General features: G+C 38.4%; 1 protein-coding gene across 4 annotated transcripts in view; it reads right to left on the bottom strand.

Annotated features, from left to right (window-relative positions):
* The window catches only part of GPRIN3 (GPRIN family member 3), a 67,126-nt gene that overhangs the window by 11,464 nt on the left and 30,073 nt on the right, over positions 1 to 25,589 (bottom strand). Inside the window, exon 2 of one of the 4 annotated variants that reach the window (XM_053217131.1) lies at positions 5,976 to 6,050. The exons of the other annotated variants lie outside the window; for them this stretch is intronic. The gene's annotated coding sequence lies outside the window, so the exon portion shown is untranslated. The remainder of the gene's footprint in view (positions 1 to 5,975; positions 6,051 to 25,589) is intronic. 4 annotated transcript variants of the gene reach the window in all.

Below are 25,589 nucleotides of genomic sequence, written 5' to 3'. Positions count from 1 at the left end.
TCGCGTATTCGTTGCTATAAAACATCGATCTTGGGAAGAAACACTTTGAAAAAAATATTTTAATTATACAAGTATTATTTGGTACATTAGTTTCTGCTTGCATCCCATTTCTGTCTGCAAATAGGTTTTTAATGTATTTACCTAAGCATTTGATAACTACCCAAAAGTCATTTGTGTAGTCTGATTTACCAGATATCCGAAAATCCTATAAAGCTACTGTAATCAAATCAGTAAGTATTGAAATAGGCCTAAACAGATACGTGAAATAGAATATCTAGAAATAGATCCACATATAAATGAAGATTTAATATATGACAAGAGAGGCATTTCAATTTAGTGGCAAAATGATGGATTATTTAATATAAGGAGCTGGCAAACTGTTTATGCATCTAGAAGAAAATAAAGCTAGATCTTTATCTTATACCAACTCCAAAAATAAATCCTAGATGGATTTAGATAGATTAAAGGTTAGGGGCGCCTGGGTGGCGCAGTCGGTTAAGCGTCCGACTTCAGCCAGGTCACGATCTCGCGGTCCATGAGTTCGAGCCCTGCGTCAGGCTCTGGGCTGATGGCTCAGAGCCTGGAGCCTGTTTCTGATTCTGTGTCTCCCTCTCTCTCTGCCCCTCCCCTGTTCATGCTCTGTCTCTCTCTGTCCCAAAAATAAATAAACGTTGAAAAAAAAAAAGAAAAAAAATAGATAGATTAAAGGTTAAAAATGTAAAATAAGTAATTAAATAAATAAAATCCTGTAAGAAAATCTAGGAACCATAAATATACTCTAGGGGCAGAGAGGGGAGGCTTCTCTTGGCAAGGGAGAAAACACACAAACTAAGAAAAACATAAGGGGTTGAATAAAACCCAAAAGTTTTGTATGGCAAAAGATACCATAAACAAATACAATAGATTTGAAAAACAAATGTTTAAAATCCTAGAGGACAGGCAAAAATATCTATCATACAGCAGAAGCTCTTAAAAATTTTCAGGGACAGAAAATAGGTCTTTGGAAAAATGGACACAGAACATGAAAATGCAGCCTGCAACATAGGAAACATGACAGTCAACAAGCTTTTGGAAAAATGATCAAATTCATCTGTAGTCAAAGAAAATGCAAATAAAGTAACAACGAGATTTTAGTTTACAATACTTCCACCTGCAAAAACTTTTGTTAAAAAGAGCTGTAACATTATGGCCTGGGGAGACCTAGCGAAAGGAAGTATTTTTATTAATTGTAGGTGCATATTGTGTATTGTGACAGCTTTCTTAGAGAAGCAGTTTACTTTTTAAAGCTAAAAATACACATGTCCTCGACTCTGTGATCCTAACTCTATCAACAGATGTAAAATACCAGCATATATAGATAGGGATACAAGTATGTTTACTGAAGTACTATTTGTAGGGGCAGAAAACTGGATGTAAACTGATTTCCATCAAAAGGGGGAGTAGTAGAATAGATCAAGACATATCTCTACTGTAGAGCATAATGCAACCATCAAAATAAACAGTTAATTGGGCTGTAACTTTTCAATTGGGAGGGATTTCTCCAAGGTATGGCTGAGTGAGAAAAGCAAGGTAGAGAAAAGAATATATACATTTTCCTTTTTGTGAAACAGTGACCTAAAACACACAGTGACCTAAACACACAATGACCTAAAACAGACTGTGTATGTGTACAGATGTTTGTATATCATTATATAAATTCTACAAATATTTAGACTGAGACATATTAGGTCTTAAATGGAGGGAATGTGAGGAGTAGAAGACAGTAAAAGAGAGATGGAGGTACTGAAAGGTGGGAAAAAACTTAATTTTTTAAATCTGAATTTTATTTACTTATATTTTTATTTGAGAGAGAGAGAGAGAGCGAGCAAGCATGGGTGGGAGGGGCAAAGGGAGAGCAAGAGAATCTTAAGCAGGCTCCATGCTCAGTGTGGAGTCTGACACAGGGCTCTACCCCATGACCCCTAGGATCATGACCTGAGCCGAAATCAAGAGATGGATGTTCAACAGACTGAGCCACCCAGGCGCCCCTTCCCATCTTTGGTCTTGACTGTTTTCTGCTAAAACCCTTTGTCCAGGTATATATTCCATTTCTTCCTTATTGGAGTTTTCAGTTGCAGTCACTTACTGGGCACCAAGCCTGTCTTCCCCTCTGCCCCTTTCTCATCTGCCTTTATTATGCCTTTCCTCCCACTCTCTGCCCTCCTCATCCTCAAAAAGCCTACCCATTCTTCAAGGCTACACTTAAATCTCATTTCCTTTCTGAAGGCCTCTAAAGCTTTCAAGTCATAAAGTCTTTCTCTCTTTTAAAAATCGTACAGCTGTGGTCATCTGGGTCCCTCTCATGTGCTGTTTTTGTACCTTTGTTACTCGTGTAAATGTCTTATTTCTCCAAAAGTACTTCAAGTTCCAGGAGGGAAGGGGACAAGCTTATTGATTCTTTTCTGTTCACTCCACAGGAGACAGTGCAAAGTCTTGTGCATAAAAAGGTGTTAATTGATCCCAACTTCCCTCCCAAATGGCTATTATTAAAGCCTTGCCAAACTTCAAAATAATAGGAAATGTTAACCCATGACATGGAATATTAATCAAAACACACAATTTAAAAGAGTGCTATTTTTAAAAGTAAAAAACAGGTTGTATCTTATTTATGAAACTTTATCTGTAATTCAGTGTTAGGCAATTAAAAACAAGTACATTGGACACCAGCTACAAAAGCGGGAAGGTTTCATAAAGCCAGGAGTATAGAACATCTCCTGTGTTATATAGCTGGAGCCAAGAAACCTGGTTTGCAAAGAGGACTGTGAAATATAAGCAGCTCAAAGTTCAGCAACTGAAGCTGAAAGACTTAGAAAAAGACGACATTTCATAAAGCTCTCAGAATTTGCTGTGTTTACTTCCATTTTCCACAGATACCTAGTTGATTATACTAGTTTAACTTTAAAAGGTGTTTCCTTTTGTTTACTTTGTTAATAGAGGCAAAATCCATCAATTCAAGAATCAAGAAGAAAGGGGTCCCTGGGAGGCTCAGCAGGTTGAGTTCGATTCTTGATTTTGCCTCAGGTCATGGTCTCCAGGTTCCTCAGACTGAGCCCCAAGTAGGACTCTGTGCTGACAGTGTGGAGTCTGCTTGGGATTCTCTCTCCCTCTTATTTGTGTTTTTTTCCCCTCTCTCTCAAAATAAATACACTTAAAAAAAAAAAGAATCAAGAAGAGAAAACAGATTCTTGGCTCATACTTGTGATCTGAAACTCTTGATTCATGGATAGATAGGAAATCAAGACTTTTCTCAATTATATCTGCTAAAGTAATTGTTACAGCATCTCCATGTGTCCAGGAATATTTTCCGCTCCCCTCTCCAACTAGAAGCAGAAATCTATAGTCTCCAATAGGTTAGACAGATAGGGTATTTTAAAAGTGTAATTACTTGGTGGTTTAGAGTGGGGAGTGTATGTCTTTAAAATCAAGCTGAGTCCATTATGATAAGATTTAATAACCTCTACAAATGAAATTGCTAACAGGTAGTCCACAGACTGAATGAATCCCTGCAGGCGTGTGTGTGTGTGTGTGTGTGTGTGTGTGTGTGTGTGTGCGTGTGTGTGTGTGAGAGAGAGAGAGAGAGAACTGCATGGTTTCCCCTTCTCTTCTCTCCCTTTCTTCCCCCTCCTCTCTTTCCTCCTTCCCCCTTCCTTTTCCTTTTTTTGTTTTATGAATTGAAGAGATCTTTCATAAAAAGCCAGATTTCCCTCTTTCTGTTAATTTTTAAAAACTCAGAAGGTATGCATTTCTAGGCAGCAACCACCAGGTAGTGATGATGAGGGCTGGCTACCTTGTTGAGCATGGACTTTCCACATGGCCCATTCCCCATGACCTTGCTTTCCTGGTTTGTTATTACTTACCTGGGCTTGTGTGGGCAGTCAAATTTGAGAACTTTGGTCTAAGAATACTGACAGAGTAGACTTCCCAACCTAATTTTTAGTCCTCTGAGAGCAGTTCAGCATTGTCTTTAAGAACATGGACCCTGGGCCAGAATTCCTGGATTATAGTATCAGTTCCACTAGCTAACTCTAACTCTGTGTGCTTGGGCAAGTTAACTTAACCGCTCAAGGAACCCATTTCATCTATAAATTGAGGATAATAATCATGGTACTGCCTCAGTGGGATGTTGTGAGGAATAGATTTAACATTTAGAACAAACAACATCTTGGCATATATTAAACATCTTATGAGTACTAGCTTCTTTTGAAAACCTTGATATTTAGGCTTTGATCTGTGTTAAAGAAAAAAACTATTCTGACACTTGTGAAAATGGTAAGGAAGACTTTACTTAGGACTATTGGGATATGTGTCAAGGCTACTGCATAAAGAGAGAACGATCAAGTTCAACTCCAAATACAATTGCAGTAATAAGTGGGGATTTTTAACTAAAGAGCAGTTAAGGGGGGGCGTCAGTGGATAAAACATTACTAAGAGGAGAAATCAAAGGTACAGGGACTCTTGATGAATGCAGGCCAAGTGATCAGACACCAACTAGGGGATGGTGGGAGAGTGGGAAATTTAATCTGTTATTGAGGATATCAGATATTAAGGGTGGGAGGATTCTCTCTAAACTGGCTTAGCAGGATTCTTGCTAAAACTGGACTCTACAAGAACAGGCATGGAAGCCCAAGACTGAGGCCTAGTCAATAAGAGGGCTCAGAGGAGCCTGACTAAGGTTGGTCAAAGAGAGAGTCTTTGTCATATGCACTGGTGAATATGGATTTTCTTATAATATTCTCTGCAGCAATATGAATTCTTTCTGAATTGGCCATAAATTGCACAGGAGCAAATGGTATCTCTGATTTTGTCTTTTAGTTTGATAGGAACTAGATTCTTAGTAGCAGGTGTCTTTGGTCCTTCTGCCCTTAAAATCATGAGCAAGGATTTAAGGCCTTATTGCAGCAATGCAGCAAGCCTGCAAGGTAAATATTATCCACCTTTTACAGGGAAGGAAACTGAGGTCCAGAGGTTAAGTAACCTACTCACGGCTGAATACCTATAATTTCTATTGAACTGAATTTTTATGGGTGCAAATGCCTGGGCTCTTTCTGTGAGCTTCCTTATTATCTGTAACTCTGGAAAGAAAATGCAAAGCAAGAGAAATCTATCTATCTATCTATCTATCTATCTATCTATCTATCTATCTAGAGGAGAGAGAGAGAGACTTCTTTTTGCAAGTGATCTGCAACCCAAGGGCAGCCTGCATGGCATTAACACAGACTACCATGACATTCATAACTGGTCACTTTATGAAAAGCCTGCCTTGCCGAAGGCTGACACTGCCACCATTCATCCTGAAAATAGTGGGTTCCACTACTATGCCACGCTGCCTATTTTCATAACAGACACCCACACTTAATAAGACAAGCAGCAGGGAACCTCAGCCCTTTGTGATTTGCTCCAGAGCTGCTCTGGTGGGAAGAGCATTAGACAGAAAGAACAGAGAGAGGCTTGGCAGTCCTGGACCGGCAGGATGCTAGTACATTGCAGGTCATGGCGATAATCTTGTGCACAGCAATTACCTTTGCCTACTTCAGAACTGCCGCATTGCTAGAACAAGGACTTCAGGATGTCATCGCATCTCTTTTAGTGACATTCTACGTAAGTGTTACAGGGACCTCAGTGATACTTCTGTCTGCAGATATCTGACAGCAGTTTTTAGCCTTCAGATGGATGATGCAAAGACCCTTGAAGAACAATGAGGCAAGAGGTAAGAGACTATTAATCCTTAAGAAAAGGATAAAGAAAAAAAATGTCATCTGGCATCCTATTCAACCTGATTTTTTTTTGCTCCCTTTAATCGAGAAACTTTGCCTAGATATTTGCATTCTGAGCCCAGAAGATTGTGCCAGTGCACAGTTTTAAGGAGAGGTGATTCAATCCCAAGAAACACCCACAAGCTAGGAAAAGCAGTTCGTTCTTTCTTTAAAAATTCATACCTTCACAGTAACAGCTGCCTCAAATGCACTTCAAAGATACTCGCTGAAAAATTGGTTCTTCCCTTCGAACTGCATCTAAAGCAAATCAGAATGGCTGAAGAGACAAGAAGGCTGTTTTGCTCAGTGCCACTGACAGTGCCCGGTAGACTTTTAACCCTAATGGTTACTTTAATAAAGGCACAGGAGAAACAAGCCGCATCCTTCTCCCCATTCAAGTCATTTGTTCCATGCTATTCTAGAAAAACAAATGCATGGTTTATTATCTCATTGATTTCCACTGTAAGTAGGGCCAGATAAAAATCTCTTAAGAAGTATAAAAGGGCTTTAAGAAGCACGAAACCCCAAGCAGATCCCCATCTTTTGTCAAACACAAAATGTGAACAGGCGGCTTCTAAATTCACCATAGATAGAATCACACGGCTCAGCGAGCGCTTACGTTTTTACTTTCTGTATTCCAGACACAGTTCTGCAGGTGAACTTACTTAATCCTCAGAATAACTCCATAAGGATGAACCTACTATGAGTTCCACTTTGCAGATCTGGAAGCTGTGGCAAGACCACACAAGCAATCAAGGTTAAAGACCCAATTTAAATCCAGACCCTCTGAGTACAGAGTCCATGTTGTTAACCAGTTTTACACAGGGGAGAAATAGGGCACTTTTCATGGAGGCAAGCTCAATGACCTACGCAGGAAGCCTCATCAGACAATATAGGAAACAATGGAAAACTCAAAAAAACAACAAAAAACAAAAAAAACCCACCTAGCCTTAAACCCCTCTCACTGATTCGGATGAACAGAGGTAAACTAGACTACACAAAAATTCCTGTTCTTCATAATGATTAATCCAATTTGGACATTTTAAGGGCCACAGACTTTTCTGGGAAGCTGATGAAAACTAGGGACCTTCTCTCTAGAAACACAAACTTGCACACACATGTGTTTGCAGATAACTTTAGGGGGTTCCTGCCTGGAAACCATTCCCAGACCATCCATTAATATCCTTTTACCTAAGAAAAAAATTTTATGATAGGAAAAGATAGGATTCAGTAGGCAAAGAGGGAAAGGTTAAGACCTGAGGTCCCGGGGTGGGGCAAAACAGGTATTTGGGAACAATGCCGGGAGCTTCTGACCACAGCAAACCCCCTTGGAGTAAGGTTCCTCTTAAGACCATAGCAGACACCACCTACTCCCCCTCAGGTTCCCCTCAGTAATTTGACAAAAGACCTAACTAAAAATTAGTAGACCATAAAAACAACTTCAGTATGGCCATAGACCACCCCTCATACAATGGCATCGAGCCAATGAGGAACGGACAACCCAGCTCCCAGAGTGATCCAGCCAATAAGGGTAGGACCTGAGAAGGAGCAAGGGGGAAAGGAAGGTGGGGGGTGATCAGAATTTTACAGAACAAAGTCCTTTGCCTATTGTCGTGGGCATTCACTTTCTAATGTCCCCTCTCTATAAAGACAGCTTTCATACTATTCTTACTTCTTACATTTTGATCTTATACTCTGATAAACTTTTGCCTGCTGCTCATTTTATTTTGTGTCCACCTCTTTTGTTCTTTGAAGTGCTAGACAACGAATCCGGGTATTGAGATAAAAACAACAAGCCAACCAACCCCTGCAACATCGCCACAAAATTAAATTTACCTGCCTCACATTGTTGTTATAGCATTTAAAGGAAATAAGCTAAATACTTAGCATAGTTTTGGGAAGATAACAGATAATCATGAATTATTATTATTTAAAAAAATTATTTTGGCATCATTTACCCGAGGAGGCATGCATTATGCGATATATTTCAAAATGACTCTGTCTTAAGTGGTCCAGCAGAAATGTTTACTTTTTATATTCTCCCCAACCCATCTAAAGACTATTATTTGAAGAGGAAACTTTTAGCTAATTCAAAAATTAGCACAAAAATGAGGTCTATTCTTTTTAGGTCATGGGTGACACATGAACTTTTGGGTTCTTTCTCAGCAAAATCAAGACTCAGGTTTTAATGACCTTGAAAAATTAACCCCTCAAAAGCACCATTTTCCTACCTGTGGAGATAACTCATAGCTAAATATCAACGTTTCTATTTAAAAATGCTTAAAATAAGTTTTTTTTTTTTAAATTTGAACTCTTCTGGGGAAACATGAATAAAATAATTGTTTTGTTACTTCCTCCCTTGTCTAATCAAGCTGGCTCTTCTCATTTACTCTGTTTGCCTGATGGATATTCTGATCTGAATGTTTTCCTCTTCTTTCGCAACTCGGCTCTGAAGGATTTCAATTGCGAGCGAGCGTATTTTAATTGCAAAGAGAATGCAACAGGATCTCTGGGCTAACTAATGGTTAAACAACACCCTATTAGCAATAAAATAAGAGCTCTGCATTTGCATTTTAAAATCCTGGGTGAGATATGATCTAAGCTGCCCGCATCCCAATTTTCTCAGGATATATTTAGCGCCACTCAGCCTTACAAACAAGTATTCTTGTCCTTGCTCGGTTCCTCCCTGACCTTGCTGATAGCCGGCCGCCTTTTCCCCTGGCTGCCGCACTTCCCCTCACACGCCAAGTCGAGCTCATTAAAACCAGGCCTCCGCTCCACCTGCTTTCCCTCCGGCAAAGGCGAGTGGGGGCCTAAACGGAGACCCTGGCTGCCCAGCTGCAGGCGGAAAGCTTTTAGTGATTTCTGCTTTTAGCTCACGTCAGACACGGGCCAGGAACCTCTCCTTGCACACTTGCTTCTATAATCATTTTGAACGATGGGAACGTGCCTGGTGGCAGTACCTGTGGTGAAGGAAACAGGAAAAAAGCCGTACGTGGAGCCGGTCAGTTGGGGCTGTTCTGCTCCTAGAGAGCAGGGAAACCCCGGAGAAGGCAAATTAGGAAGTAGATAGATTCCTCGGGGCCTGGCATCTGGACCTTGTGCACAGTGCTGCCTTTCTGCTGAAGGAATCATACACATTCTTTGGGGGCGCCTGGGTGGCTCAGTCGCTTAAACGACCCCGGGACATCTGCTCAGGTCATGATCTCTAGCTTCCTAGGTTCAGCCCTGCATGGGCCTCTGTGCAGACAGCTCAGAGCCTGGAGCCTGCTTGGGATTCTGGGTTTCCCTCTCTCTCTCTGCCCCGCCCCCTGCTGGTAAGCGCAGGCACAGGCACACACTTTCTCAAAAAAAAAAACAACAAAAAAAACCCCACATAAAAAACAAAAAAGAAATAAACAATGGGTCACTCTCCTGCTTTACAGTCTGTAAAACACTGTTTCAGGTATCATGAGGTACTTAAAATTTTAATTTTGGCCTAAGGAGATTTTAATACATTTGAGGAGATAAGGACAATTCAGTCAGAAGTTAAAAATGAGCAAGATACTATATAATTAAGTGACTAATGCTGTGGTAATAAACCATACAGTGCTTCAAATCAGGGGAAAGGCCAATATTTTTTATTCAATTGACATTTCCTGGTAGTTTTTTTTTTTGTAGGCTAGAAAATATCGCCTGTTAAGTCTAAAGAAAAAAAATGGACATTTAGAAATTAAGAGAAAGGTGAAGCAAGTAAGAGTAAAAAAGAATGGTCTTTGATTGAAAAGATAATAATCTCTTAAGTCAGACTGAGATAATTAGGAAGTACTGTTAAATTCATTCAGTCATTTAATAAGCTGAGTGCCTTCTTTGTGACAGATATTCAGGATACAAATATAAATAAGATATAGTCATGGTTTTGAGGAGCTTAAGGTTCCTGAAAATCATTAATTTCAATACAATAGATGTAACAGAAACCCAAAATAAAAAACAAATGCATGATGGAAGCACATCATTTTATTTGGCATAGACCTTAGGTTAGAGAGAGTGAAGAATCCTAAGGTTTATAAGACGTATTTAATGTGACCGACAAGAAGTAGATCAGAGTTTCTTACCTTGGCACCACTGACGTTTTTAGACCAGGTAACTTTGTGGGGGAGGGAAAGGGGGGTGGACTGTCTTGTGCACTGTAAGATATTTCACAGCATCTCTGGCCTCTACCCACAAGATGTCAGCAACATCAGGGGCGCCTGGGTTGCGCAGTCGGTTAAGCATCCGACTTCAGCCAGGTCATGATCTCGCGGTCCGTGAGTTCGAGTCCCGCGTCAGGCTCTTGGCTGATGGCTCGGAGCCTGGAGCCTGTTTCCGATTCTGTGTCTCCCTCTCTCTCTGCCCCTCCCCCGTTCATGCTCTGTCTCTCTCTGTCCCAAAAATAAATAAAAAAACGTTGAAAAAAAATTAAAAAAAAAATGTCAGCAACATCATCACCCTCCATTTGTGACAAACATGTCTCCAGACATTGCCAATGGCTCCTGGGAGGCAAAACTGTTGCCAGGTGAGAACCACTGATCTAGGAGATGAGCATATTCACCTTTGATAGTAGGGAACATCTTTAGAATGAATACCTGTGAATTGATGGAAGAGACATTGGACTTACTCCGGCTAGGTAGGAATTAATGATATAGTTTTCTGTTCTCCTGTTAGAGATAGTGCTCTTCATATTCTGCCTGTGAAAAGGCAAATTGGTACAACGTCTATAGAGAACACTTTGCCAATACTTGTCAAAAATATAAGGTCACATACACCTTGACTCAGCAATTCCATGTTAGGCACTAACCTTATGAGTAAAATAAATAAGTGTACTCATTGATATATGTGCAAGGTTATTCACAGCATGAAATAAAAGATTAGAAACAATCTAAATGTCCACTAGAAGGGAGAGGGTCAGTTATAAAACTTATGGTACTTTCATATAATGGTGTACTAAGCACCCATATTTAATAAGGAGAAAATCTTTATGTATTGATATGAAACAATCTCCAAAATATATTAAGTAAAACAACAATTAAACAACAAAAAGTCAGCAATAATTTATAAAGTCTTAAGATGCAAAGCAGTATGTTTAACATGCATTTGTATTAAGAGGGGAAAAGCCTTTTGCTTGTATATACATACACTATCTCTGCAACAATAAATAAGAAATTACTATCAGAGGAGGGGAACTGGGTGTTTGGGGGATTGGATGGATGGAAGACTTTTCACTCTATAGCCTTTTTGTACTTTTTGAATTTTAAACTCTGTAAATGTATTATCTATTCACAAGTAATCAAGAAATTAAAAGCTGGTGCTCCTCAACTAGGCAAAACTGAACATTCACATGTGCCGAAGCTTTTCTATCAGTGATGATGGATTTATGCTGATTTATCCTTCTACACTCTTTCCATCTGCTCTTTGCTATGCAAGAGGTTAGCCTGGCCATGAAATTAGATAAAGGAAACCATAATTTCCTTATCCATGTTGGTTATCTACAAGCTCCAAGCTAGGCAATGTAATCATTTTCCAAAGTCAGCAGCTGAAAAATGCTTTCTACAGTGATGTCTGTTGGGCCACTAAAAAAAAAGTTTACTTAAGTTTCTTTTCCCAGACTCTCTGACTCCTGTTTATCAGCTGATTTCTCTCCCCCTCCCCTTTCCTATTCCTGGTAGCTCTACCAGCTGGTCCTCATATTATATACATCCCTCCAACAATAAATCCAAGGAAGGCCAAAGCCAAATCTATGAAACTGGGTCAAACATCGATGAAAATGATTAATTAATTTTGTCTATATGATGAGAATTAGCTAAATGTAAAGATATAAAATTTAGAATACATATTTTAATTGCCAATTATCAAAGCCGCCTCTTCAGGCTTTCCTGAATTAATCGTATTTCACAGCAGTGCATTATCACACTACCGTACCTGCTCTTGATTCATCGATTCCAAAAACTTACCCTCCACTTGCCGCTAATGTTATCTTCCTAAAACAAACATATAGGTATGACACTTCTCTGTGCCAAACAATTTAATGGTTCTCCATTACCTGTAAAATAAGATACACTCTCCTTAGCACAGTTTAAAAAATGTGCTTCATTATCTCATTCGTTTCCCTGTCAAGACTGGTGTCCTGTCTTCATTATCATTTGCTACACCTGTATGTCACTTTTCTTACAAGCCTCAAAGAAGGTTTATCTTCATTTTTACAGATGAGAAAACTGACACTCAGAAAAATGCAGGATGCCCAAGGTTCATGTTCAATAAGTGGAAGAGCTAGAATTCAAAACCAAGTGAGTCTGATTCCCAAATTCTCCTGCCTCTCAGAGCATGAGAATGGGAGGTACAGATGAACTCATTATGTATGCAGATAAAAGACAGCTAGTGAGTACATCTGAAAAGCATTTTTGAAAGGTAATTCCTCCCTAAGACCGTCCCTGATAACATTAACCAAAAGCCACTGTGCAGTCTCTCATCTCCTGCCCCAGCTTGTTTTTTGTTTTACCGACCTCAGGGCACTTGGAACATTTTGCCTCATTCTTGATTCTCCAGGCAGAGGGCACAGCCCGGGCAAAGGCAGGAGCTTGTGGGGAAGAGTGAAGAGTTCAGCTTCACAGCTGGAGCTGAGTAGGAGGGGAGGTTAGAGAAGTAAGGTGATCACACAGGGCTTCTTGAGGTCTTTGTGCAGGAGTGAGGTCCCTCTAGACGAGGCTACTGTTAAATTGCAAGTCTTCTGACTTCTACTCTCTGTCACTTCAAATGTTCTATTATGCTTACTTGTTTTTCCATAGCACTAATCACCTTTTAGTGATTAAAATACTGCAACATTTACCCACTTATTATGAGTAGTAGATATTGATTATCTTCCCCTGCTGGAATGCAGGCTCTAAGAGGGCAGCTTTTATCTACTTTTACTCATTTATATACCCCAAGTGCCTAGTGAAATGAATGGCCTATAAAAAGCTCACAGCAAACATGTGTTGAATGAATGAATGTTGCCTTTTGCATTTTAGCCTAGTTTCATCATATGCCATAGTTTCTATGATTTTCATTTAGTTTTTACTGGCATTTGAAGATCGATTTTTCCTTGAGGACATACATATATAGCCAAGGTAACCATATATTCTGGATGTTTTGGGAGGAGTATATTTTAAAGATACTGAGTTATATTTCCACCATAAATATTCCATACATGCCTCAATTTTCATTTAAGATGTGGTCCTAACAGAAAGGGACACACACACACACACACACACACACACACACACACACGTATATGTCTTTTGTTCTTTTTTCCTATTGGCTAATTTAGACAACAGATTCTATTCCTCCAAAGACATCTGCTATGTATGGAGATGGGCAACTTCTAATTCCATCCCTAGAAGGGGTTCATCTTATCCGGCGGCTTGTAAATAACTGATTGCAATGTCTCTTTTTGCTTAAAATACTTAGGAGAACTTGTAATATATAAATAAATTTATAGAAAAATACCAAGCATTAAACAAAATTGTTTCAGATATGTCTTTCCAACCTAGGAAATTCTTCTCTCTGCTCTTACTATCTTTTTTGGAACATTTAAAACATTTTAAAACTTTGTGATGAATTCATCAAGGTAATAGTGGCTAGGAACATACACTAACACTAAAATCCCAGATTACTATGATTTGGTACGAGTCTAAACATTAAAATGTTGTTTGAGTTCCAATAACATTTCAGCTGATGTTTATTTACTATACTTTCGTTGAACCAACCTTCCTTCCTTCCTTCCCTTTTTCTCTCCTCTTCTTCCCCCTCCCACCTTTTTTTAGTTGGTATAAGCTTAATATGATTTATTTGCCAATACTTTATAATAAATTGTAAAGCATGAACATAAATTGATACACTGCTTTTCATTACTTATATTGTAACCATTGTATATACTTTGCAGCTAAAATTATAAGATATGAAAAGTTTTCAGAAGTTTCCTAGGTGAAGCTGACAAGTCCACAGAGTTGAGAACCACCATATTATATACAACCATCTTCAGATAAATTAATAAAACACCATATTTGCTTATTTCTGTGGCAGAGATTAAAAATAATGGTCAACATTTGCAAGGGTGGGGTGAGAATGGCATTCTCGGTCATGTTATAGGTGCACAAATTGATGAAGAAAACTACAAATATCTATACCTTTTGAACCAATAATTCTACTTCTGGGAACTGAGCCTAAGAAAGCAAACAAAATAACTGGTAAGGGTTTATGACCAGTGGGTTTCATCATAGGGTTGTAAGCTCTCTACATAACCTCCACCTAGCTGATGAGCTTTCCACTCCCAGTGTAAGATTTACTGATGGAACCCATGACTCATGGAACCTTGGCAGCTGGTAAGCCTGCCTGGTTTGCTCCTGTTACTCACGCAGTATGAAAACCAACAGTCAGTGGCTCCTTCTGAACTTGTTCACGCCAGTTGTCTTTGTTCTTGTCACTGCATAATTTAACTATATTACATAAAAAAAGATGAAACTTGAGTGCAAACGTGTTTTTGTTTCTTTGAAACTAAGTTGAATGCTTTGATAAGCCCTGACGAAGGTGGGTCCCTAAAAAAATGTAGTTATTGAATGAGAAGTGTGTGAGACAGCTGTCAAAGAGGAAAATAATTATAAACACTTAACATTCTTATTCTTAATTAGGGATGCTTTGCTTCAGTGTAACAAAAGTGAAGTAGGAAAATATTGAGAGTCCGTGATGAATTTATGTAAGAAAGAGGATGCAAAACTTCAACCAGGGGTTCCATTCTCAAAGAAAACATCTGCCCTGTATCACAAGGCTAGTGAACAATGCAAATTCAAATGTTTTCAGTTGGAAGAAAAATCTTAAGAATATATGTATCATTTTATAATTCCTTGTTTTCTCTAACTTTTTATCAATTGATTCAACAAATTATGATGCTATAGGCTGCAAGAAATATACATCTAATATAATATGTAGGAAATATATATGTAGAAAAAATATTAGAAGGAAATGTACTAAAATATACAGGGTCGATATATGGTGGGATTATGGGTGATTTTAAAAATTTTATTCTTTATTCTTTTTTATTTTTTTTATTTTTATTATTTTTTTAAGTTCTCTTTTGAGTGGTTTTTATTCTTTTTTCAATATATGAAGTTTATTGTCAAGTTGGTTTCCACACAACACCCAGTGCTCTTCCCAAAAGGTGCCCTCCTATTCTTTTTTATTTTTAAAACCTTGTAAATGTAGGCTTATTTTAACAATGTAAAATGTAGCAAAAAAATGTGAGGAAGATTAAGAATGGGGAAACAAGATTCCTACCAAATTGAACCCCAAAGCTCCAAGGTTTCCCATTTTATAATTCATGTTAAATATCTGCGTTTCCCCATGCTAAGCATATTTATAGTGCAGAAAGTGGGAAGGGTGTTTCTCTATGAAGCTGCACTTCTACATCTTGTTTTATCTCAATGCTCTGTCTCAGTTTTCAGATATTATACCAGTTCTTTGCCTAAATCAGCTCTGCACATGAGTCCCAAGTACATTATTAGACTCCACCAGGTATGTGGGAAGAAATCTGGGGTTAAGCTTGCCCAGCTGAGGTAGTCCTATATGGTGCTGCTTTAGAGTACTTAACCAGCTTTAGAAGGTCAACAATCACCCTGACCTAGAAGCACATGATGGCTCTGATTCAAGAGCATTAACATGCCTTTTCTGGGAGTTGCTTATCATTGCTTCTCATTGGTCCTTGACATTCTTTTCTATCTGGGCCCCAGTCAGTCTCTGGCATCTGGTTTAAGCCATTTAAATGCCACAGTCATTTCTTTTCTACTTCTGGCTTTAAGAAGTATTATCTTCTCTTTCTGCTTTTTTAATGTCTATAAGTGCTACAAGCTTTGACCTTGAATGACTGGGAATATTTCAGCTGTATAGGGGGAAGGAATTCAGAGAAACTCACAAAGAGAAAGGTGAAGATATAGGGAGAATATACTATTCACTCAGGGAAGGGTGGGTTGTCCTGAGCAGGGGTATCACTGAAAATGTTTATCAGCTAGTACACACCTGGATGTGCTTGACTTTATCAGTTTGGATGCTACTTGTAAAACAACTGATTCTGGTATGTAGTTACCTAAAAGAGGCTACTGGGAACCAAAAGCTGAGATGGTAGACTGGCTGAGAAAGGAAAGTCTTAATGGCGTTGTTAACAAATTTGGGCTTTCTGGTAGGCAGTAGGAAGCTACTACCTGATTTCCAACAAGCCAGTGAAACAATTAGGAAGTTTATAAAGGAAGCAGGTTTTAATCTGTACTGACTAGCAGGGAAGAATCCACAGGTAGGTAGATCAGTTATGAGGCTACTGCTACATAGCAGGTAAGGAGGAATCCATCGATGTTGTCAGTATAAAGAATATAAAGAAAAAAGGGACATGAAAACTATGGCTGAGGTGGTACTGGAGCGTCTAATGTGCTCCAATGTAGGGAGCAAGGCTGGGGGAAAAAATCAAGGACGATTCCAAGATTTCAAATCAGAGTGATTTTTTGGGGGAGGCTGTCAAGATGACTCAAGAACAAGAATGGGAAACAAAGCTGGACTAGATTCCTAGTGGGTGTCTGTGCTGAGGGTGGGGCAATGGCATGGATGAGGAGCTGTAGCTACTCCTGCCACTGCCATCTCTCTCTCTCTGTGTCCAACTCACTCCCAATAAACATATAATCCAATAAAAATAGTGCACTTAATATCCAGCCTCCATTTCTAATTACGTTGGTCCTGCAACTCTCTTTTATATAAAAATTCTGGAACCATTACTAAGGTGTATGAGTAGTGAACGATGGAAATTGTAGGCTTACAGCCAGAGTGTGCGGGAGCTGGCTCACATGGCTGGTTGTGTTCATCTCTTCCCTACTCTGTGATCAGGAACATCATGTAGGTAGCCTGAAATTGGCCATGGTGGTGGGAATATTTACACCACAGAAATAGGCAAACTCTGCAAATATGGATGTTTTTCTCCCAGAGAACCTGTTGTTGAATGTTTATACCTCTCTTGAGAAACTGGCTATAAAAATTTTAAAGAAGTGAAATTTTATAAAAGCTCTTGAATGATTATGAAGCAACATTTAACAATATCAGTTGGAAGGAGAAGGAAGAGCAGCACGTACGATTTTGAGGTACACTTGTTACACATGGCTATCAAGATTCACGACAGGTGGGATGGCAAGATTTTTTTCCACCCAGGGGGATCTCTAAACATTTCTAAGTTACTCGTTGGTTCCTTGAGGGACAAACTTCTGATTTTTCAAACAGTATGAAATACTGCTTAAAGTACTGTGGCACAAATTATGTTTTTCAAAATGACCACTGTGGGTGGTTCCTGCTTTCATGCTCCCTGGTGCAACGGTCCTGCTGGATTTCCTCTACAAATTTGGTTAACAATTCAACTGAGTGATAATAAATTTTTTCATCAGGCTAGCATGCTGAATGTGTGAAACAGTTTTTAAAGAGCAAATCCCCTCAATACTGTAGGCCACTAAACTTTTTCAGGGCACCTTTCTGGAACTATGTCTGTGTTCAAATGTCAACCCCACCCCAATACAACCTCATTTGCCGGATCTTCTCCTCCCTTTTCCAAAATGCCACTGTAGTTTGTATTCACTCTTTTTATAATGAATCATTTCTAAGGCTTAATCCCTCAACTGTGAAATTTATTACAGAAATTGTTAACTAGAGCAGGCAGGATACAAGAAGTGATTATGCCTGAATGACATTTTGGTTGGATTAAGGTTAAGATACCCATTATTGAGAGATATAGTCTCCTATACAGAGCAAAATACATCTCTTCAAGCCTACTCATGTATTGGAAAAAACTATAGATTGTGCAACAGAGATTCCCATGTTATTCTCATGGCAATTATTAGGCTCTACAAAAGAATCCAGTCTGTTGCTATGTGGTTTGAAACATAATTGGTGCTCAAAAATGCTTCTGGAAAGAAAGGAATATTGTTTCGGTAGCAGTAGGGCTCCACTGCAGTAAACTTTAAATAAATATTTGAGGCACTAAAGGAATAAAGGTCCCTTTTGCTTGAAATATTATTTTAGAATTGTCAGATAAATTTAATCAATAGCATGTGAATCTTGAGCATTTATTCATTCTCTTAGTCATCTTGAGTATCTTTATTTCTCACTTGGGGAAAAGTATTTAGCAAGATTTGTTGACTGATTATCATTTTAAAATTACCAAAACAGTGACGTTAAAGAGTATTAAAAAAGTGAAGAAACGGAGGTGGTCAATTTATTCACCATAAAAAAGGGTAAGGGAGTGGGGCTGTAACCGGTTAGGGAGGATGATGGAGAAAAAAACGACCTGGAGCCTGGGCCTGAGTGTTGGTGGGAAGGCTGCAGAAGTTGTTTTTAATGGAAGTTTGCAGGAAGTGGGTGGAGAAGAGAAGGCAGTAAAGTCACAAAATGGAAATTGCTGGTGTTGGGTACTGAGATGGGTCATACTGTACCATACCACAGACATCTTATGTATATGGTGTTCATGATATGAGCTGTTATGGTGGTCATGGTAATGATAGCACTCACTATTTTAAGATTTATAAGAATGAAATTCTCTTTTCACATTTGCAATTATTTTTGGGGTATTCAACTCAAACTTCCATTTTCTCTGATTTTGTTTGGTACTTTTCTGATGGCATGTTTGTAATTATTTTAAAATAAGTGTGGTTAGGGGCGCCTGGGTGGCTCAGTCGGTTAGGCGGCCGACTTCGGCTCAGGTCGTGATCTCGCGGTCCGAGAGTTTGAGCCCCACATCGGGCTCTGTGCTGACAGCTCAGAGCCCGGAGCCAGTTTCAGATTCTGTGTCTCCCTCTCTCTCTCTGACCCTCCCCCGTTCATGCTCTGTCTCTCTCTGTCTCAAAAATAAATAAACGTTAAAAAAAAAAATTAAAAAAAAATAAGTGTGGTTAGTGGGAATTTTGCTTCAATGGAATATTTAGTGTATCACTTTTTTTTTTCCTGTAAATATATCAGCTATACCAGTGGATTTCAAGCTTTTCGGACACATTCCGGTGTATAAAATATTACATCACAACTCAGGACATATCCATTCATATCACAACCCATTCATAGCCAACTGTTTAGTCTACTAAAATAAAATGTTACTAAAAACAATACTTATCTTTTGATATTTTCTGTTCAATTCCATTACATTTAAAAATGCTAACTAAAACCTACCAAATGGTACCCATAGTGAGGAACAGACTGAAAAACAGGGAGATTAACTCAGAGATCCATAGAAAAGATAACCAGGTGGTTAACTTGGGCCTCTGGTACCTAGCACAGAATCTAACATGTAGAGCTTTAGAAATGCTGAAAACAAGAAAGAGGGAGGGAATCACATCTTTTTGGTAGGTCATTTATTTTTCTCAATTTAAAAAAGATTTGGTAAATCCATTACATGGCAATTTTACTCAGTTTATTTCATCTACAAATTTAGTAAATTTGTTCCCAAGTTTTAAATTCAAGTTAATGGATAATCTCAATTTTAACATTAATCCAACAATCACTACACATTGAGCTTTAAATCTCCAGAAGGTTACGGACAGCATGGGAGTTATAGATGTGGCTATACGAGCTGTAGCTCTCTGGCAAGCACCATGTCCTGGTGACTGCCACATTTCAGTAAGAGACCAGGCAAATTGTGCGTATGTGTGTTTGTGTGTGCATGGGTGCTCGTACATGCATGTGCACTGTGTGGTGAGCACTCATACTTGGGGCTATAGGGGCAACTCATCTAAGAGTGAAACTGTGCCTTTGTCTGAGAGCTTGAATACAAGATAGGGTTGGCCCTCTGATTTGAAATTAGAACAGAAGCTGGATATCTAATTTTAAATTTTTACCAGTGATGTCTACGTTGTACTATTAAAGGTAGTATAATCAATAATAAAATAATAACATCCTGCTTACAGCCAGCAGCCACTTAATGCTAGATGGAATTAGCACATTCTTTGACCTTTGGTTGTATTTGAGTATCTTGGAATCAGTAGAAAAAAGGAAGCAAAAGAGAGAAAAGAGACTAAGGGACAACTTTCCTCTTCCTTCTTCAGAACAGATTCTGTGAGAGTTGGAGCAGATTTGCTCTGGCAGTTTTCTGCCCCAGCTAACATGATAATAATTGCCTCCACTTTTGGAGGAGGAGCAAAATGTAGCCCTCCTTCTTCTCCACTCATTTCCTACCAGCTCTGCAAAGAGCTGCAGAAAACATGTGCAAACCCTTCCTTGGTTGTTATTTATTCCTTCCTTAATGAAATAGACCTTTGTTTGCCTCCTTGTCCACGTCACCAGTAATGACGAACTGTAACATCGTCACTCTAATGCAATATGGGATCCTAATCAGACTGGTTAATATTTGCCGATACATTTCATAAAGAAGAAAGAAAAACAAAACCCCGATCTGCCTAACTGATCTTAACAGTGAGCCAGTTTTATGTAGAGCTCTCAGTTCTATAATGAATAATGTCTACAGTTAACCTAGGCCAGGCAGACAATTTCAAGGGAAAGTTCTGGCAGCCATACCTGCCTCAACAGAATTGATTCCAGGAAATTCTTGCTTAAATTAGTAGAACAGGATATAAAGTGTGCCCTGTTTTGACGCTTAAAACTATCTTTTCCCTTGGCCACATAGAAAATAATAGAGGATATTTTTTGATATTGTCAATGAATTTTGAAAACACCAACCATTGTTTCACAAATATTTACTGGTCACCTACTATGCACCAGGTATGATCATGTAGAATTGTATTTTATACAACTTTTACTCTTATTTATTCTATGAATTGTCTATACTCTGATCTTTAGAACCCTTTGGAGTATTTATTTTATTTCTTTTATTGTAGCTTTTGCTAATTGTATTCTAATTCATATTTTAATGCAATCTTTCTTAATTATAGATCCCCTTCATTAATTAGTATTGCACTAGCCATGGTGGCCCATCAGAAGAGGGATAGAAGTGAGTAGACGGATAAGGAGAAATTAATTATTATTTAATTAACTAAACATATAGGGTTCTTTATAGAGCAGTACTCATAAACTTAGTTGAGAAATATGACTAATTCAGCCCTCAGCAAAATGAGGGGAAGGTTCGGAGACTTCCCATATGCCCCTGCCCCACACATGCACAGCCTCCCCCACTATTTAAAAAAAAAAAGAAAAATTTAAGGCTTATTTGTTTTTCAAAGACAGAGAGAGACAGAGCGTGAGCAGGGAAAGGGCAGAGAGAGAGGGAAACACAGAATCTCAAGCAGGCTCCAGGCTCTGATCTGTCAGCACAGAGCCTGACATGGGGCCTGAACTCATAGACGGGGAGATCATGACCTGAGCTGAAGTTGGATGCCTAACTGACTGAGCCACCCAGGTGCCCCACAGCTTCCCCCACTATTAACATTACCCACCAGAGTGGTACATCTGTGACAGCTGATGAAGCTAAGTTGACGCATCGAAATTACTCAATGACAATAGTTTACATAAGGGTTCATTCTTGGTGTTGTACATTCTATGGGTTTGGACAAATGTATAAAGACATATATCCATCATTATGGTATCATAATACAAATATCAAAATACAGGGTATTTTCACTGCCCTAAAGATCTGTGCTCCATCTCTTCATCTCCCTCTTTACCTCTCCTCTGCCCCACCAACTCCTAGAAAACAACTGATCTTTTTACTTTTTCCATTATTTTGTTTTTCCCAAAATGTCAGATGGTCAAAATCACACAGTAGGTGTCCTCTTCAAATTGGCTTCTTTCACTTAGTAGTATGTATTTAAAATTCATCTGACTTTCATGCGATTTCATATCTTCTTAGCACTGAATAACACTCTATTGTCTAGATATACCAGGGTTTATTTATCCATCTACCTGTTGAAAGGTGTTTTGGTTTCTTCCAAGTTTTGGTAATCATGAATAAAATTTCTATAAACATCCATGTGCAGGTTTTCGTGTGGATACAAATTTTCAACACCTTTGGGGAAATACCAAGCAGTGCAACTGCTAGATTGTATGGTAAAAATATGCCAAATTGTCTTTCAAAGTGGCTGTACCATTTTGCGTTACCAACAATGAATAAGGTCTCATTGCTCCATATCCTTGTCAGCATATAGTGTTGTCATTGTTTTGGATTTTAGCCATTCTAATTAGTATATGGTGGTATCTCATTTTTGTTTTAATTTGCATTTTCCTGATGACATACAATGGGGAGCATCTTCTCATAGCTTTTTTGCTCTCTGTATATCTTTGGTGAAGTGTCTGTTCAGCTATTTGGCCAATTTTTTTTTTTTAATCTGGTTGTTTGTTTCCTTATTGTTGAGTTTTTAAGAATTCTTTGTATATTTTGAACAACAGTATTTTATCAAATGTATCTTTCTAAATATATTTTGCCAGTCTGTAGCTTGTCTTCTAGTTCCTTTGACATTGTGTTTTGCATAGCAGAAGTTTTTAATTTTAATGAGGTTCAGCTTATCAATTTTTTCATAGATGATGCCTTTGGTGTTGTATCTAAAATGTCATTGTTATACCCAACGTCACCTAGGTTTTCTTCTAGGAATTTTGTAGCTTTGCATTTAACATTTAGGTCTATGCCCTATTTTAAGTTAATTTTTGTAAAGGGTGAAAGGTCTGTGTATAATTTATTTTCTTTTCTCCTTCTCCTTCCTTTGCATATGGATGTCCAGCTGTTCCAGCATCATTTGTTGAAAAGACTATCTTTGCTCTACTGTATTTCCTTTGTTCTTTTATCAAAGATCAGCTGACTATAATTATGTGGGCCTATTTCTAGACTCTGACAACATAACAATTTTTCATTGATCTGTCTATTCAGTCACCAATATCAGACTATCTTAATTACTGTAGTAAGTCTTAAATTTGGGTAGAGTTAGTCCTCCAAATTTGTTCTCCCTCAATACTGTGTTGGTTATTCTAGGTCTTTTACCTCTGCATATAAACTTTAGAATCAGTTTGTCAATATCCACACAATAACTTGCTGAGATTTTGATTGGGATTACATTGTATCTATAGATCAGATTGAGAACTGACATCTTGACGATGTTAAGTCTTCCTATCCATGAATACGGACTATCTCTCCTTTTATTTGGTTCTTGGATTTTGCTCATCAATTTTTTAGTTTTCTACATATAGATATTCTACATATTTTGTTAGATTTCACTTAAGTATTTCACTAAGTTACTTCACTTATTTGGGGTGCTAATTAATGTAAATGGCAGTTATTTTCTTTTAAAAAGATAGACATCTATAGCCAAATTATAGAAAGAACCCAAATGTCCATAGACTGATGAATGGATAAAGAAGATATATATATATATATATATATATATATATATATATATATATACACACACACACACACACACACAATAGAATATTACTTGAAGACCAAAAGGAATGAAATCTTGCCATTTTCAACAACATGGATGGAATTAGAATGTATTATGCTAAGCGAGATGTCAGTCAGAGAAAGACAAACATTATAGGGCTTTATTCATATGTGGAATTTAAGAAACACAACAGATGAACATAGGGGAAGGGAAGGAAAAATAAGATAAAAACAAAGAGGGAGGCAAACCATAAGAGACTCTGAAATACAAAGAACAAACTGAGGGTTCCTGGAGGGGAGGTGGGTGGGGTGCTGGGCATTAAGGAGGGCACTTGCTGGGATGAGCACTGGGTGTGATATGTAGTGATGAATCACTAAATTCTATTCCTGAAACCGTTACTACACTATATGTTAACTAACTTGGATTTAAATTAAAAAAAAAAAAAAAGGCTAGACATCTGTCTTATGTTCCTTTACAGAAATCACACTAATCTGCTATACATGTAGTATATCCTCCCTTCACCCACCCCAAAGCCTTTAAAAATAAAAGCAAAGAAATATAAATGTATTAAAAGATAATGTGAGTGCACTGCAAAGTGTAAAGAAATGAGGAAAAAGTTACAGATTATTATTGTCAGGCATATTGACATCGTGCAGTGTTCCCAGCTTCTTCTCTATTATTCCCATGATGGGAGTTCAAAGGCAGAAGTGTCATTTCTCCTACCCTCATTTGTAAATTGGGCATGTTGGCTGGGCAGCGCTCTGCCTACTGAAAATCCAGAAGACGGGCTCCTGAAGCTCTAAATGGAACTCATAATTAATATTCCCATGGCAGGGAGAATATGGTTATGAAATGACAGCTCATAAGGCTATGTGTCCAATAAGCTTGTTTAGATGGACCTAAATATAAAAATTTTCCATTATAACAATTTTTAATGTCTTTTTTTTTCTGTTCAACAATTCATTCTAATACATGAGTTTCTCACACATCTTGGGATGGACCCTCAGCTCAAACAAAGAATATTTCTCCTAGAGCCATTAAATTTAATGGGAGTATTGGGGCCTCGGGGGCCCCTGGAGGAATTGGTACTGGACTCTTTCTTGCTTCAGAACCACTGTGCTTTGCTTGTGCTGAGCCAGATGTCACTCCCTATGGCTGCCTGCCCATTCTTACTCCTCTCATCAGATCTACAGCTTAGCTTTGCTCCCTTTATCATGAAACCTTGTAGAGTTAGTCAATAATACTGACCTTCAGATTACTTGTCTGCAAGAAGGAGATTGTCATGTCTGTCCTGTCCACCGACTCTGGGGCCACCTGACATGGACATCTGAGTCATTCCAAATGCCTTCTTCCATCATCTGCCCTTGGGTGTCTGAGGCCCTAGGATATATTATCTTGTCACCTGATGCCCATTATTTGACTCATAAGGCCCAGCCTTCATCACTGGATTCCATCCAGTGTCATGCTGTGATCATTGGTAACCTTGATGTGGATGAATCCAAAAGACTTTCTTTCTGCTTTTATCTTAGTTGACTTCTTAGCCATATTCAACACATGCCTGGTTTCCTTTTTGAAATACATGCCTTTCTTGGCTTCCATGACCCACAATCTATTTGTTTTCTTCTTTCTGCCTTGCCCATCTTGGGTAGCTTTTTGTCCTCAGCTCAGAATGCCAGAGTTGAACAGATTTATTCCCCTACCTTTTTCAGCACCTCCTTCCCCCCTGGGTGATCATAACTAATCCTACAGCTTTATAGCCCACCTTATCAGTTACCTATTGCTGCAATATTGCTATGTAATTCAGTGTCAGGTAGCAGTGAGTAATTTCAGAGTGAGAAAATTGAGCCTCCATGAAAAAAATTAACTTCTAGATGACATAAGTGACATGAGCCTCTAAACCTGATTTCTAGGTTATTGCATTTTCCACTGTGTTAAGAACTTAGAAAGACAGGAACCATTATAGCCACCTCATTTCTATCAGGAGCCATTGCAGAACAATCACGTTTCAAAATAATTTTTAAAAACTCTCCCATATTTTAGTTCTCCAAGATTCTGTACAAATATGCCTTTAATGTCTCTTGTTAATGTTCCTTATTTAATTCTTAAATGAGAACTTTCGTCCATTTGCCACAACTATAATATATTCAAATTCTCCTTCTCTCTTCAAATTATTGTAAATGGCCAATCCCTATGAAATGATTCATTATATCTACATTTTCAAGTTCGGTATAATAAAATGGTACTCATTTGGAATAAAGGAGGTATCCATTAGGATTCCTGGGTGGCACATAGCAACAAATGATCTAGGATAATTTATAGAGAAGAGGACTTTGTTGGAGTAATAATAACAAACACCTATAGCATTTACTCTGATTAGGCACTGTTCTAAGCATTGGGCTAATTAATTCCTGGG

Source organism: Acinonyx jubatus, chromosome B1 (genome assembly GCF_027475565.1).
Source record: "Acinonyx jubatus isolate Ajub_Pintada_27869175 chromosome B1, VMU_Ajub_asm_v1.0, whole genome shotgun sequence".
In the NCBI taxonomy this organism is placed as follows: domain Eukaryota; kingdom Metazoa; phylum Chordata; class Mammalia; order Carnivora; family Felidae; genus Acinonyx; species Acinonyx jubatus.
Note: the sequence above shows the minus strand (reverse complement) of the source record. Positions and strands in the feature narration are given on the sequence as shown.